Below are 14,238 nucleotides of genomic sequence, written 5' to 3' on the forward strand. Positions count from 1 at the left end.
CACTATCTTTATCTTTTATGTTATTTTCGTTCATCACCATATATATCTGAGTTTGCCTGACTAAGATTTACAAGATGACCATAGCTTGCTTCAATACTAACAATCTCCGTGGGATCGACCCTTACTCACGTAAGGTTTATTACTTGGACGACCCAGTGCACTTGCTGGTTTAGTTGTGCGAAGTTGTGTTTATGCCATGGTATTGAGCACCAAGTCTTTGGAGCCATTACTAGGGATTGTTTATGTTTTGAAAAGTATTGATCACAATTTCGTGCACCAGGAGTTCAGTAATTTTCTTGCTCAACTGTCCCACTTGTGCCTCCAAGTTCCTAATGGAGGACCTTGTTTCAGTCATGAAACTTTGAGTGGTTTTGATTAGATCAGAGACCATGATTGCTAAGTCAGAGTGGCTCTGCTTAGAATTCTCTGTCTGTTGCTGAGAAGATGATGGAAAAGGCTTGCCATTGCTAAACCTGTTTCTTCCACCATTATTGTTGTTGAAACCTTGTTAAGGTCTTTGTTGATCCTTCCATGAGAGATTTGGATGATTTCTCCATGAAGAATTATAGGTGTTTCCATAGGGTTCTCCCATGTAATTCACCTCTTCCATTGAAGGGTTCTCAAGATCATAAGCTTCTTCTTCAGATGAAGCATCCTTAGTATTGCCTGGTGCAGCTTGCATTCTAGACAGACTTTGAGAAATCAAATTGACTTGCTGAGTCAATATTTTGTTCTGAGCCAATATGGCATTCAGAGTATCAATCTCAAGAACTCCTTTCTTCTGATTCGTCCCATTGTTCACAGGATTCCTTTCAGAAGTGTACATGAATTGGTTATTTGCAACCATTTCAATTAGTTCTTGAGCTTCTGTAGGCATCTTCTTCAGATGAAGAGATCCTCCAGCAGAGCTATCCAAAGACATCTTGGACAGTTCAGATAGACCATTATAGAAAATACCTATGATGCTCCATTCAGAAAGCATGTCAGAGGGACACTTTCTGATTAATTGTTTGTATCTTTCCCAAGCTTCATAGAGGGATTCTCCTTCCTTCTGTCTGAAGGTTTGGACTCCCACTCTAAGCTTACTCAATTTTTGAGGTGGAAAGAACTTTGCCAAGAAGGCATTGACTAGCTTTTTCCAAGAGTTTAGGCTTTCTTTAGGTTGTGAGTCCAACCATATCCTAGCTCTGTCTCTTACAGTAAAAGGGAATAGCATAAGTCTGTAGACCTCAGGGTCAACCCCATTAGTCTTGACAGTGTCACAGATTTGCAAGAATTCAGCTAAAAACTGATGAGGATCTTCCAATGGAAGTCCATGGAACTTACAATTCTGTTGCATTAGAGAACTAATTGAGGCTTAAGCTCAAAGTTGTTTGCTCCAATGGCAGGGATAGAGATGCTTCTCCCATAGAAGTCGGGAGTAGGTGCAGTAAAGTCACCCAGCACCTTCCTTGCATTGTTGCCATTGTTGTTGTTTTCGGCTGCCATGGGTTCTTCTTCTTTGAAGATTTCTGTTAGGTCCTCTACAGAGAATTGTGCCTTAGCTTTCGCTTCAAGGTCCTTTCAGGTTCAGGATCAGCCTCAACAAGAATGCTTTTGTCTTTGCTCCTGCTCATATGAAAGAGAAGAGAACAAGAAAATATGGAATCCTCTATGTCACAGTATAGAGATTCCTTGAGGTGTCAGACGAAAAGAAAAATAGAAGGAAGAAGTAGAAGAATTCGAACTTATCAAGAGAGATGGAGTTCGAATTGTTCATTGAGGAATAGTGTTAGTCCATAAATAGAAGGATGTGAGAAGAGGGGAAGAAATTTTCGAAAATTAAGTAAAAGATTTTAAAAACATTTTTGAAAAATACTAATTGATTTTCGAAAACCAAGAGTGGAAAAGAAATCAAGTGATTTTTGAAAAAGATTTTGAAATTAGAAATCAAAAAGATTTGATTGAAAACTATTTTGAAAAAGATGTGATTAAAAAGATATGATTGAAAAGTTATGGTTTTAAAAAGGTGTGATTGAGAAGGTATGATTTGAAAAACAATTTAAAAAGATTTGATTTTAAAAATTAATGACTTGCCTAATGGTGCGCGAAATTGTGAACTATACTTTTTCACAACTCTCATAATCCCTGGTACTGGCTCCAAAAACTTGGTGCGCTTAATACCATGGCATTACACAACTTCGCACAACTAACCAGCAAGTGCACTGGGTCGTCCAAGTAATAAACCTTACGTGAGTAAGGGTCGATCCCACGGAGATTGTTAGTATTGAAGCAAGCTATGGTCATCTTGTAAATCTTAGTCAGGCAAACTCAGATATATATGGTGATGAACGAAAATAACATAAAAGATAAAGATAGTGATACTTATGTAATTCATTTGGTAGGAACTTCAGATAAGCGCATGAAGATGCCTTCCCTTCTGTCTCTCTGCTTTCCTACTGTCTTCATCCAACCCTTCTTAATCTTTCCATGGCAAAGCTCGTATAGGGTCTCACTGTTGTCAGCAGCTACCTCCCATCCTCGCAGTGAAAGCTAATGCACACACTCTGTCACAGTGCTGCCAATCCACCGGTGTGGTTCCCTCCCCTACCAGAATAGAATAATCTTTTGCGTCTGTCCACTAAGCCCAGTAGGTTAAAGGTTTGAAGCACGTCACAGTCATTCAATCATTGAATCCTACTCAGAATACCACAGACAAGGTTAGACCTTCCGAATTCTTGAATGCTGCCATCAGTTCTTGCCTATACCACGAAGACTCTGATCTCACGGAATGGTTGGCTCGTTTGTCAGGCGGAGCACTCGGTTGTCAGGCGATCAACCATGCATCGTGCAATCAGGAATCCAAGAGATATTCACCAAGCCTCAAATGCTGTAGGAACAAGAGTGGTGTCAGTCACTTTGTTCATGAGTGAGAATGGTGATGGGCGTCAATCATCACCTTCATCATGTTGAAGAACAAGTGATATCTTGGATAAAGAACAAGCGGAATTTGAAGAAAGAACAATAGTAATTGCATTAATACTCGAGGTACAGCAGAGCTCCACACCTTAATCTATGGTGTGTAGAAACTCCACCGTTGAAAATACATAAGCATAAGGTCTAGGCATGGCCGAATGGCCAGCCTCCCAATGATCTAAGAACTAAAATGTCCAAAGATGATCTAGAGATCTAAAAGTGATCAAAAGATTTCTATACAATAGTAAAAGGTCCTACTTATAAGAAACTAGTAGCCTAGGTGTACAGAAATGAGTAAATGACATAAAAATCCTCTTCCGGGCCCACTTGGTGTGTGCTTGGGCTGAGCAATGAAGCAATTTCGTGTAGAGACTTTTGGAGTTAAACGCCAGCTTTGGTGCCAGTTTGGGCGTTTAACTCCATTTGGGTGCCAGTTCCAGCGTTTAACGCTGGGATTCCTTGAGGGACTTTGAACGCCGGTTTGGGCCATCAAATCTTGGGCAAAGTATGGACTATTATTATGCTGGAAAGCCCAGGATGTCTACTTTCCAACGCCGTTGAGAGCGCGCCAATTGGGCTTTGTAGCTCCAGAAAATCCGCTTCGAATGCAGGGAGGTCAGAATCCAACAGCATCTGCAGTCCTTTTTGGTCTCAGAATCAGATTTTTGCTCAGGTCCCTCAATTTCAGCCAGAAAATACCTGAAATCACAGAAAAACACACAAACTCATAGTAAAGTCCAGAAAAGTGAATTTTAATTAAAAACTAATAAAATATACTAAAAACTAACTATATCATATCAAAAACATACTAAAAATAATGCCAAAAGTATACAAATTATCCGCTCATCACAACACCAAACTTAAATTGTTGCTTGTCCTCAAGCAAACTGAAAATCAAATAAGATAAAAAGAAGAGAATATGCATGAATTCCAAAAACATCTGTGAAGATCAGTACTAATCAGATGAGCGGGGCTTTTAACTTTTTGCCCGAACAGTTTTGGCATCTCACTATATCCTTTGAAATCCAGAATGGTTGGCTTCTTTAGGAACTTAGAAATCCAGATAGTGATAATGATTCTCTTAGTAAAGTATGATGATTCTTGAACATAGCTATTGAGTCTTGGCTGTGGCCCAAAGCACTCTGTCTTCCAGTATTACCACCGGATACATACATGCCACAGACACATAATTGGGTGAACCTTTTCAGATTGTGACTCAGCTTTGCTAAAGTCCCCAATTAGAGGTATCCAGGGTTCTTAAGCACACTCTTATTGCCTTGATCACAACTCTTATTCCTTTCTCTTTTTTTTTCGTTTTTTTTTTCGGTTTTTTTTTTTTTTTTGAAATGCTTTTTCTTGCTTCAAGAATCATTTATTGATTTTTCAGATCCTCAGTAACATGTCTCCTTTTTCATCATTCTTTAAGGGCCAACATTCATGAACCACAAATTCAAAAGACATATGCACTGTTTAAGCATACATTCAGAGAACAAAAATATTGCCACCACATCAAAATAATTAAACTGTTATAAAATTCAAAATTCATGCAATTCTTTCTTTTATCAATTAGGCACGTTTTTATTGAAGAAAGGTGATGGATTCATAGGACATTCATAACTTTAAGGCATAGACACTAAGACACTAATGATCATAAGACACAAACATGGATAAACATAAGCATTAAAATTCGAAAAAAAAGAAGAACAATAACAAGGAAATCAAAGAACGGGTCCACCTTAGTGATGGCGGCTCTTTCTTGCTCTTGAAGATCCTATGGAGTGCTTGAGCTCCTCAATGTCTCTCCTTGTCTTTGTTGCTCCTCCCTCATGATTCTTTGATCTTTTCTAATTTCATGAAGGATGATGGAGTGTTCTTGATGCTCCACCCTCAGTTGTCCCATGTTGGAACTTAGTTCTCCTAGGGAGGTGTTTAGTTGCTCCCAATAGTTTTGTGGAGGAAAATTCATCCCTTGAGGAATCTCAGGGATCTCATGATGAGTGAGATCTCTTGTGTACTCCATCCTTTCTTGGTGATGGGCTTGTCCTCATCAATGGGAATGTCTCCCTCTATGTCAACTCCAACTGAATAACAGAGGTGACAAATGAGATGAGGAAAGGCTAACCTTGCCAAGGTGGAGGTCTTGTCCGCCACCTTATAGAGTTCTTGGGCTATAACCTCATGAACCTCTATTTCTTCTCCAAATGATATATGGATCATGATGGCCGGTCTATGGTAACTTCGGACGGTTGCTAGTGGGGATGATTGAGCGTTGTATGAACTCTAACCATCCTCTAGCCACGGGCTTGAGGTCATGCCTTCTCAATTGGACCGGCTTTCCTCTTGAATCTTGCTTCCATTGTGCGCCCTCTTCACATATGACTGTGAGGACTTGGTCAACCTTTGATCAAAGTGACCTTCTAGTGTAAGGATGCTCATCTCCTTGCATCATAGGCAAGTTGAACGCCACCCTCACACTCTCCGGACTAAATCCAAGTATTCCCCGAACCATAGTGAGATAATTCTTGGATTCGGGTTCACACTTTGGTCATGGTTCTTTGTGATCCATGCGTTGGCATAGAACTCTTGAACCATCAAGATTCCGACTTGTTGAATGGGGTTGGTAGAACTTCCCAACCTCTTCTTCGGATCTCATGGCGGATCTCCGGATATTCACCCTTTTTGAGTGAAAAGGGGACCTCGGAGATCACCTTCTTCAAGGCCACAACTTCATAGAAGTGGTCTTGATGCACCCTTGAGAGGAATCTATCCATCTCCCATGACTCGGAGGTGGAAGCTTTTGCCTTCCTTTCCTCTTTTTAGAGGTTTCTCCGGCCTTGGATGCCATAAATGGTTATGGAAAAACAAAAAGCAACGCTTTTACCACACCAAACTTAAAATGTTTGCTCGTCCTCGAGCAAAAGAAGAAAGAAGAGAGTAGAAGAAGAAGAAATGAGGAAGAAGGGAGATGGTAGTGTGTTCGGCCAAGAAGGGTAAGAAAGGGGGTTTAGGTTGTGTGAAAATGAAGAGTTGAAGAAGGGTATTTATAGGAGAGAGGGGGGTAAAGGTTCGGCCATTATGGGTGGGTTTGGGAGGGAAAGTGGTTTGAATTTGAAGGGTGAGGTTGGTGGGGTTTTATTGGTGAATGGGGGAAGAAGAGAGAGAGTGATTGTAAGGTCCTGTGGGGTCCACAGATCCTGTAGTGTCAAGGAAAAATCATCCCTGCACCAAATGTTGCTCAAAATCACGTTTTGAGCCATTTCTGGCGTTAAACGCTGGGCTGGTGCCCATTCCTGGCGTTTAACGCCAGGTTCTTGCCTTTTACTGGCGTTTAACGCCAGTCTGGTGCCCCTTTCTGGCGTTAAACGCCCAGAATGGTGCCAGACTGGGCGTTAAACGCCCAACAGCTAGCATTACTGGCGTTTGAACGCCAGCTTCTTCTCCTCCAGGGTGTGCTGTTTTTCTTCCTGTTTTTCATTTTGTTTTTGCTTTTTTCATTGTTTTTGTGACTTCTTATGATCATCAACCTACAAAAAAGATAAAATAACAAAAGAAAATAATTAATTATAAAACATTGGGTTGCCTCCCAACAAGCGCTTCTTTAATGTCATTAGCTTGACAGAGGGCTCTCATGGAGCCTCAGAAATGCTCAGAACCGTGTTGAAACCTCCCAACACCAAACTTAGAGTTTGAATGTGGGGTTTCAACACCAAACTTAGAGTTTGGTTGTAGCCTCCCAACACCAAACTTAGAGTTTGACTGTGGGGGCTCTGTTTGGCTCTGTTTTGAGAGGAGCTCTTCATGCTTCCTCTCCATGATGACAGAGGGATATCCTTGGGCCTTAAACACCAAGGATTTTTCATTCACTTGAATAATTGACTCTCCTCTGTCAACATCAATCACAGCCTTTGCTGTGGCTAGGAAGGGTCTGCCAAGGATGATGGATTCATCCATGCACTTCCCAGTCTCTAGGACTATGAAATCAGTAGGAATGTACTGGTCTTCAACTTTAACCAGAACATCCTCTACAAGTCCATGGGCTTGTTTTCTTGAGTTGTCTGCCATCTCTAATGAGATTCTTGCAGCTTGCACCTCTAAGATCCCTAATTTCTCCATTACAGAGAGGGGCATGAGGTTCACACTTGACCCTAAGTCACACAAGGCCTTCTTGAAGGTCATGGTGCCTATGGTACAAGGTATAGAAAACTTCCCAGGATCCTGCCTCTTTTGAGGCAGTTTCTGCCTAGACAAGTCATCCAGTTCTTTGGTGAGCAAGGGAGGTTCATCCTCCCAAGTCTCATTTCCAAATAACTTGTCATTTAGTTTCATGATTGCTCCAAGGTATTTAGCAACTTGCTCTTCAGTAACATACTCATCCTCTTCAGAGGAAGAATACTCATCAGAGCTCATGAATGGCAGAAGTAAGTCCAATGGAATCTCTATGGTCTCATTTTGAGCCTCAGATTCCCAAGGTTCCTCATTGAGGAACTCAGAGGAGAGTGGTGCACGCCCACTGGGGTCTTTCTCAGTGGCGTCTTCTTCCTCTCTTTCCTCTCCATATTCGGCCATGTTGATGGCCTTGCACTCCTTTTGGATTTTCTTCTGTATTACTTGGGAGAGTACTAGGAGGGAGTTCAGTAACTTTCTGCTCAGCTGACCCACTTGTCCTTTCAAATTTCTGATGGAGGACCTTGTTTCATTCATGAAACTTTGAGTGGTCTTTTAGATCAGAGACCATTGTTGCTAAGTCAGAAGTATTCTGCTTAGAACTCTCTGTCTGTTGCTGAGAAGATGATGGAAAAGGCTTGCCATTGCTAAACCTGTTTCTTCCACCATTATTGTTATTGAAACCTTGTTGAGGTCTCTCTGATTCTTCCATGAGAGATTTGGGTGATTTCTCCATGAAGAATTGTAGGTATTTCCATAGGGTTCTCCTAGGTAATTCACCTCTTCCATGGAAGGGTTCTCAGGATCATAAGCTTCTTCCTCGGATGAAGCATCCTTTGTACTGTTTGGTGCATTTTGCATTCCAGACAGACTTTGAGAAATCAAATTGACTTGTTGAGTCAATATCTTGTTCTGAGCCAATATGGCATTCAGAGTGTCAATCTCAAGAACTCCTTTCTTCTGACTAGTCCCATTGTTCACAGGATTCCTTTCAGAAGTGTACATGAATTGGTTATTTGCAACCATTTCAATCAATTCTTGAGCTTCTGCAGGCGTCTTCTTCAGATGAAGAGATCCTCCAGCAGAGCTATCCAAGGACATCTTAGATAGTTCAGAGAGACCATCATAGAAAATACATATGATGCTCCATTCAGAAAGCATGTCTGAAGGACATCTTCTGATTAATTGTTTGTATCTTTCCCAAGCTTCATAGAGGGATTCTCCATCCTTCTGTCTGAAGGTTTGGACTTCCACTCTAAGCTTACTCCATCTTTGTGGTGGAAAGAACTTTGCCAAGAAGGCATTGACTAGCTTTTCCCAAGAGTCCAGGCTTTCTTTAGGTTGAGAATCCAACCATATTCTAGCTCTGTCTCTTACAGCAAAAGGGAATAGCATCAGTCTGTAGACCTCAGGGTCAACCCCATTAGTCTTGACTGTGTCACAGATTTGCAAGAATTCAGCTAAGAACTGATGAGGATCTTCCATTGGAAGTCCATGGAACTTGCAATTCTGTTGCATTAGAGAAACTAATTGAGGCTTAAGCTCAAAGTTGTTTGCTCCAATGGCAGGGATAGAGATGCTTCTCCCATAGAAATCAGGAGTAGGTGCAGTGAAGTCACCCAGCACCTTCCTTGCATTGTTGGCATTGTTGTTGTTTTCGGCTGCCATGTGTTCTTCTTCTTTGAAGAATTCGGTCAGGTCCTCTAAAGAGAGTTGTGCTTTAGCTTCTCTTAGCTTTCTCTTCAAGGTCCTTTCAGGTTCAGGATTAGCTTCAACAAGAATGCCTTTGTCTCTGCTCCTGTTCATATGAAAGAGAAGAGAAAAAGAAAATGTGGAATCCTCTATGTCACAGTATAGAGATTCCTTGAAATGTCAGAGGAAAAGAGAAATAGAAAGAAGAAGGAGAAGAAGAATTCGAACTTTAATTAGATAAGGTTCGAATTGTGCATTTAGAAGGAGTGGTACTCCATAAATAGAAGGATGTGAGAAGGAGGGAAGAGGATTTTCGAAAATTCAATTAAAAGATTTTGAAAACATTTTGAAAATTTGATTGATAATTTTCGAAAATTGAAAGTGGAAGAGAAATCAAGTGATTTTTGAAAAAGATTTTGAAATTAGAAACTAAAAAGATTTTATTGAAAACTAATTTGAAAAAGATATGATAAAAAAAATATGATTGAAAGGTTATGTCTTAAAAAGATGTGATTGAGAAGATATGATTTGAAAACCATTTTAAAAGATATGTTTTGAAAATTATTTTAAAAGATTTGATTTGGAAAATTAGTGACTTGCCTAACAAGAAAAGATATGATTCAAACATAAAACCTTCCTTAACAGAAAAGGCAAAAAATGTTCAATCAAATCATTAATTGTTAGTAAGTATCTTTGAAAGGAAAGAAATTAATTTTGAAAACACTTGAGTGAAAAGATTTGATTTGAAAAAGATTTGATTTTGAAAAACTTGAAAAAAATTGATTTGAAAACAAAATCTTCCCCCTAGCACCATCCTGGCGTTAAACGCCCAAAATGGTATACATTCTGGCGTTTAACGCCCAAAATGCTACCTCTTTGGGCGTTAAACGCCCAACCAGGTGCCCTGGCTGGCGTTTAAACGCCAGTCTGCCTTCTTCACTGGGCATTTTTGAATGCTCAGCTTTTTCTGTATAATTCCTCTGCAGTGTGTTCTGAATCTTCAATCCCTTGTATCATTGACTTGAAAAGACACAAATTAAAAATATTTTTGGATTTTTAATAATTAAAATGCAACAAGAATCAAATAACAATGCATGCAAGACACCAAACTTAGCAGTTTGTATACTACTGACACTAATGAACTGAAAATGCATATGAGACACACAAAATACTCAAGTCAATAGAATTCAAAGATCAGAGCAAGTGAATCATCAAGAACATCTTGAAGATCACTAAGACATATGAATGCATGCAATTGACACCAAACTTAGGATGAGACACTAGACTCAAACAAGAAATATTTTTGAATTTTATGATTTTTTTTAATTTTTTTGTGTTTTTCGAAAATTAAGTGGAAAAAGAAGGTATCAAAATTCTTAATGAGAATTCCAGGAATCAGTGCAATGCTAGTCTAAGACTCCGGTCCAGGAATTAGACATGGCTTCACAGCCAGCCAAGCTTCCAAAGAAAGCTTCGGTCCAAAACACTAGACATGACCAAAGGTCAGCCAAGCCTTAGCAAATCACTGCTCCAAAAGCAAGATTGATACGAAATCAACAAGCTCTTGTGGTGATAAGTTGAAACCTCGGTCCAATCAGATTAGACATGGCTTCTCAGCCAGCCAGATTTCAACAAATCATCATGAAACTCTAGAATTCATCTTCAAGAATTTCGAAAAAAAAAATACCTAATCTAAGCAACAAGATGAACCGTCAGTTGTCCAGCCTGAACAATCCCGGGCAATAACACCAAAAATTTGATGTTGTTGCCGGATCTTGGCACTGATGTTACCAAAGGCTTGTTCAAAACTAGAACAATCCCCGGCAACGGCGCCAAAAACTTGGTGCGCGAAATTGTGAACTATACTTTTTCACAACTCTCATAATCCCTGGTACTGGCTCCAAAAACTTGGTGCGCTTAATACCATGGCATTACACAACTTCGCACAACTAACCAGCAAGTGCACTGGGTCGTCCAAGTAATAAACCTTACGTGAGTAAGGGTCGATCCCACGGAGATTGTTAGTATTGAAGCAAGCTATGGTCATCTTGTAAATCTTAGTCAGGCAAACTCAGATATATATGGTGATGAACGAAAATAACATAAAAGATAAAGATAGTGATACTTATGTAATTCATTGGTAGGAACTTCAGATAAGCGCATGAAGATGCCTTCCCTTCCGTCTCTCTGCTTTCCTACTGTCTTCATCCAACCCTTCTTACTCCTTTCCATGGCAAGCTCGTATAGGGTCTCACTGTTGTCAGCAGCTACCTCCCATCCTCGCAGTGAAAGCTAATGCACACACTCTGTCACAGTGCTGCCAATCACCGGTGTGGTTCCCTCCCTACCAGAATAGAATAACTCTTTTGCGTCTGTCACTAACGCCCAGTAGGTTACAGGTTTGAAGCACGTCACAGTCATTCAATCATTGAATCCTACTCAGAATACCACAGACAAGGTTAGACCTTCCGGATTCTCTTGAATGCTGCCATCAGTTCTTGCCTATACCACGAAGACTCTGATCTCACGGAATGGTTGGCTCGTTTGTCAGGCGAGCACTCGGTTGTCAGGCGATCAACCATGCATCGTGCAATCAGGAATCCAAGAGATATTCACCAAGCCTCAAATGCTTGTAGAACAAGAGTGGTTGTCAGTCACTTTGTTCATGAGTGAGAATGGTGATGGGCGTCAATCATCACCTTCATCATGTTGAAGAACAAGTGATATCTTGGATAAAGAACAAGCGGAATTTGAATGAAAGAACAATAGTAATTGCATTAATACTCGAGGTACAGCAGAGCTCCACACCTTAATCTATGGTGTGTAGAAACTCCACCGTTGAAAATACATAAGCATAAGGTCTAGGCATGGCCAAATGGCCAGCCTCCCAATGATCTAAGAACTAAAATGTCCAAAGATGATCTAGAGATCTAAAAGTGATCAAAAGATTTCTATACAATAGTAAAAGGTCCTACTTATAAGAAACTAGTAGCCTAGGGTGTACAGAAATGAGTAAATGACATAAAAATCCTCTTCCGGGCCCACTTGGTGTGCTTGGGCTGAGCAATGAAGCAATTTCGTGTAGAGACTCTTCTTGGAGTTAAACGCCAGCTTTGGTGCCAGTTTGGGCGTTTAACTCCCATTTGGGTGCCAGTTCCAGCGTTTAACGCTGGGATTCCTTGAGGTGACTTTGAACGCCGGTTTGGGCCATCAAATCTTGGGCAAAGTATGGACTATTATATATTGCTGGAAAGCCCAGGATGTCTACTTTCCAACGCCGTTGAGAGCGCGCCAATTGGGCTTCTGTAGCTCTAGAAAATCCGCTTCGAATGCAGGGAGGTCAGAATCCAACAGCATCTGCAGTCCTTTTTGGTCTCAGAATCAGATTTTTGCTCAGGTCCCTCAATTTCAGCCAGAAAATACCTGAAATCACAGAAAAACACACAAACTCATAGTAAAGTCCAGAAAAGTGAATTTTAATTAAAAACTAATAAAAATATACTAAAAACTAACTATATCATATCAAAAACATACTAAAAACAATGCCAAAAAGTATACAAATTATCCGCTCATCACCTAACAAGAAAAGATATGATTCAAACATTAAACCTCTCTCAACAGAAAAGGCAACATACTTGAAATGTTGAATCAAATCATTAATTGATAGCAAGTATTTTTGAAAATGGAAAGAAATTGATTTTGAAAAAGATTTGATTGAAAAGATTTGATTTGAAAAAGATTTGATTTTGAAAAAATTTTGAAAACTTGAAAAAAATTTGAGTTAAAAAAACAGAATCTTCCCTCTTGTGCCATCCTGGCGTTAAACGCCCAGAATGGTGCACATTCTGGCGTTTAACGCCCAAAGCACTACCCTTTTGGGCGTTAAACGCCCAACCAGGCACCCTGGCTGGCGTTTAAACGCCAGTTTTCCTTCTTCACTGGGCGTTTTGAACGCCCAGCTTTTTCTGTGTAATTCCTCTGCTGTATGTTCTGAATCTTCAATTCTCTGTATTATTGACTTGAAAAGACACAAATTAAAAATTTTTTGGATTTTTAATAATGAGGAATAATCAAAATGCAACTAAAATGCATGCAAGACACCAAACTTAGCAGTTTGTATACTACTGACACTAACAAAATGAGAATGCATATATCAAAACACTCAAGTCAAGAGAATTCAAAGATTAGAGCAAGGAAATCATCAAGAACAACTTGAAGATTAATGAAGACATATGCATGAATGCAAGAAGAGCAGAAACATGCAATTGACACCAAACTTAACATGAGACACTAAACTCAACAAGAAACATAAAATATTTTTGGTTTTTATGATTTTATACTTTTTTTTTATTTTTCGAAAATTAAGTAAAGAGGAAAAATAAAAATATCAAAATTCTTAATGAGAATTCCAGGAATCATGCAATGTTAGTCTAAAGCTTCAGTCTAAAGGAATTAGACATGGCTAGCCAAGTTTCAGCAGGACATTGCATTCAAGAGCTAAATTGATGAAAATCAATCAGCTTTGGTGATGATAAGAACATCACCTTGAAACACTAGAATTCATTCTTAAGAACTCTGAAGAAAAATACCTAATCTAAGCAACAAGATAAACTGTCAGTTGTCCATACTCGAAACAATCCCCGGCAACGGCGCCAAAAACTTGGTGCATGAAATTGTGATCACTACTTTTCACAACTCAAATAATCCCGGTAATGAATCCAAAAACTTGGTGTTCAATACCATGGCATAAACACAACTTCGCACAACTAACCAACAAGTGTACTGGGTCGTCCAAGTAATAAACCTTACGCGAGTAAGGGTCGATCTCACGGAGATTGTTGGTATGAAGCAAGCTATGGTCATCTTGTAAATCTCAGTCAGGCAGACTCAAATGGTTATGAATGATTTATGAATAAAACATAAAGATAAAGATAGAGATACTTATGCAATTCATTGGTGAGAACTTCAGATAAGCGTATGAAGATGCTTTGTCCCTTCTGTCTCTCTGCTTTCCTACTGTCTTCATCCAATCCTTCTTACTCCTTTCCATGGCAAGCTGTATGTAGGGTTTCACCGTTGTCAGTGGCTACCTCCCATCCTCTCAGTGAAAATGTTCAACGCACCCTGTCACGGCACGGCTATTCAGCTGTCGGTTCTCGATCATGTCGGAATAGAATCCAGTGATTCTTTTGCGTCTGTCACTAACGCCCCACAATCGCGAGTTTGAAGCTCGTCACAGTCATTCAATCATTGAATCCTACTCAGAATACCACAGACAAGGTTTAGACCTTCCGAATTCTCTTGAATGCCGCCATCAATTCTAGCTTATACCACGAAGATTCCGGTTAAAGAACCCAAGAGATAAACATTAGAGCCTTGTTTGCTTGTAGAACGGAGGTGGTTGTCAGTCACGTGTTCATAAGTGAG

General features: G+C 39.9%; 1 non-coding gene across 1 annotated transcript; it reads left to right on the plus strand.

Moving 5' to 3' along the window:
• Nucleotides 1-8,274: 8,274 nt before the first annotated feature.
• LOC130984043 (small nucleolar RNA R71) lies at nucleotides 8,275-8,382 on the plus strand. Its single transcript, XR_009088003.1, has one exon. It is a non-coding gene; the product is annotated as a small nucleolar RNA R71 (small nucleolar RNA).
• Nucleotides 8,383-14,238: the final 5,856 nt, after the last annotated feature.

The sequence above is a fragment of the Arachis stenosperma genome, chromosome 5 (genome assembly GCF_014773155.1).
Source record: "Arachis stenosperma cultivar V10309 chromosome 5, arast.V10309.gnm1.PFL2, whole genome shotgun sequence".
Classification (NCBI taxonomy): domain Eukaryota; kingdom Viridiplantae; phylum Streptophyta; class Magnoliopsida; order Fabales; family Fabaceae; genus Arachis; species Arachis stenosperma.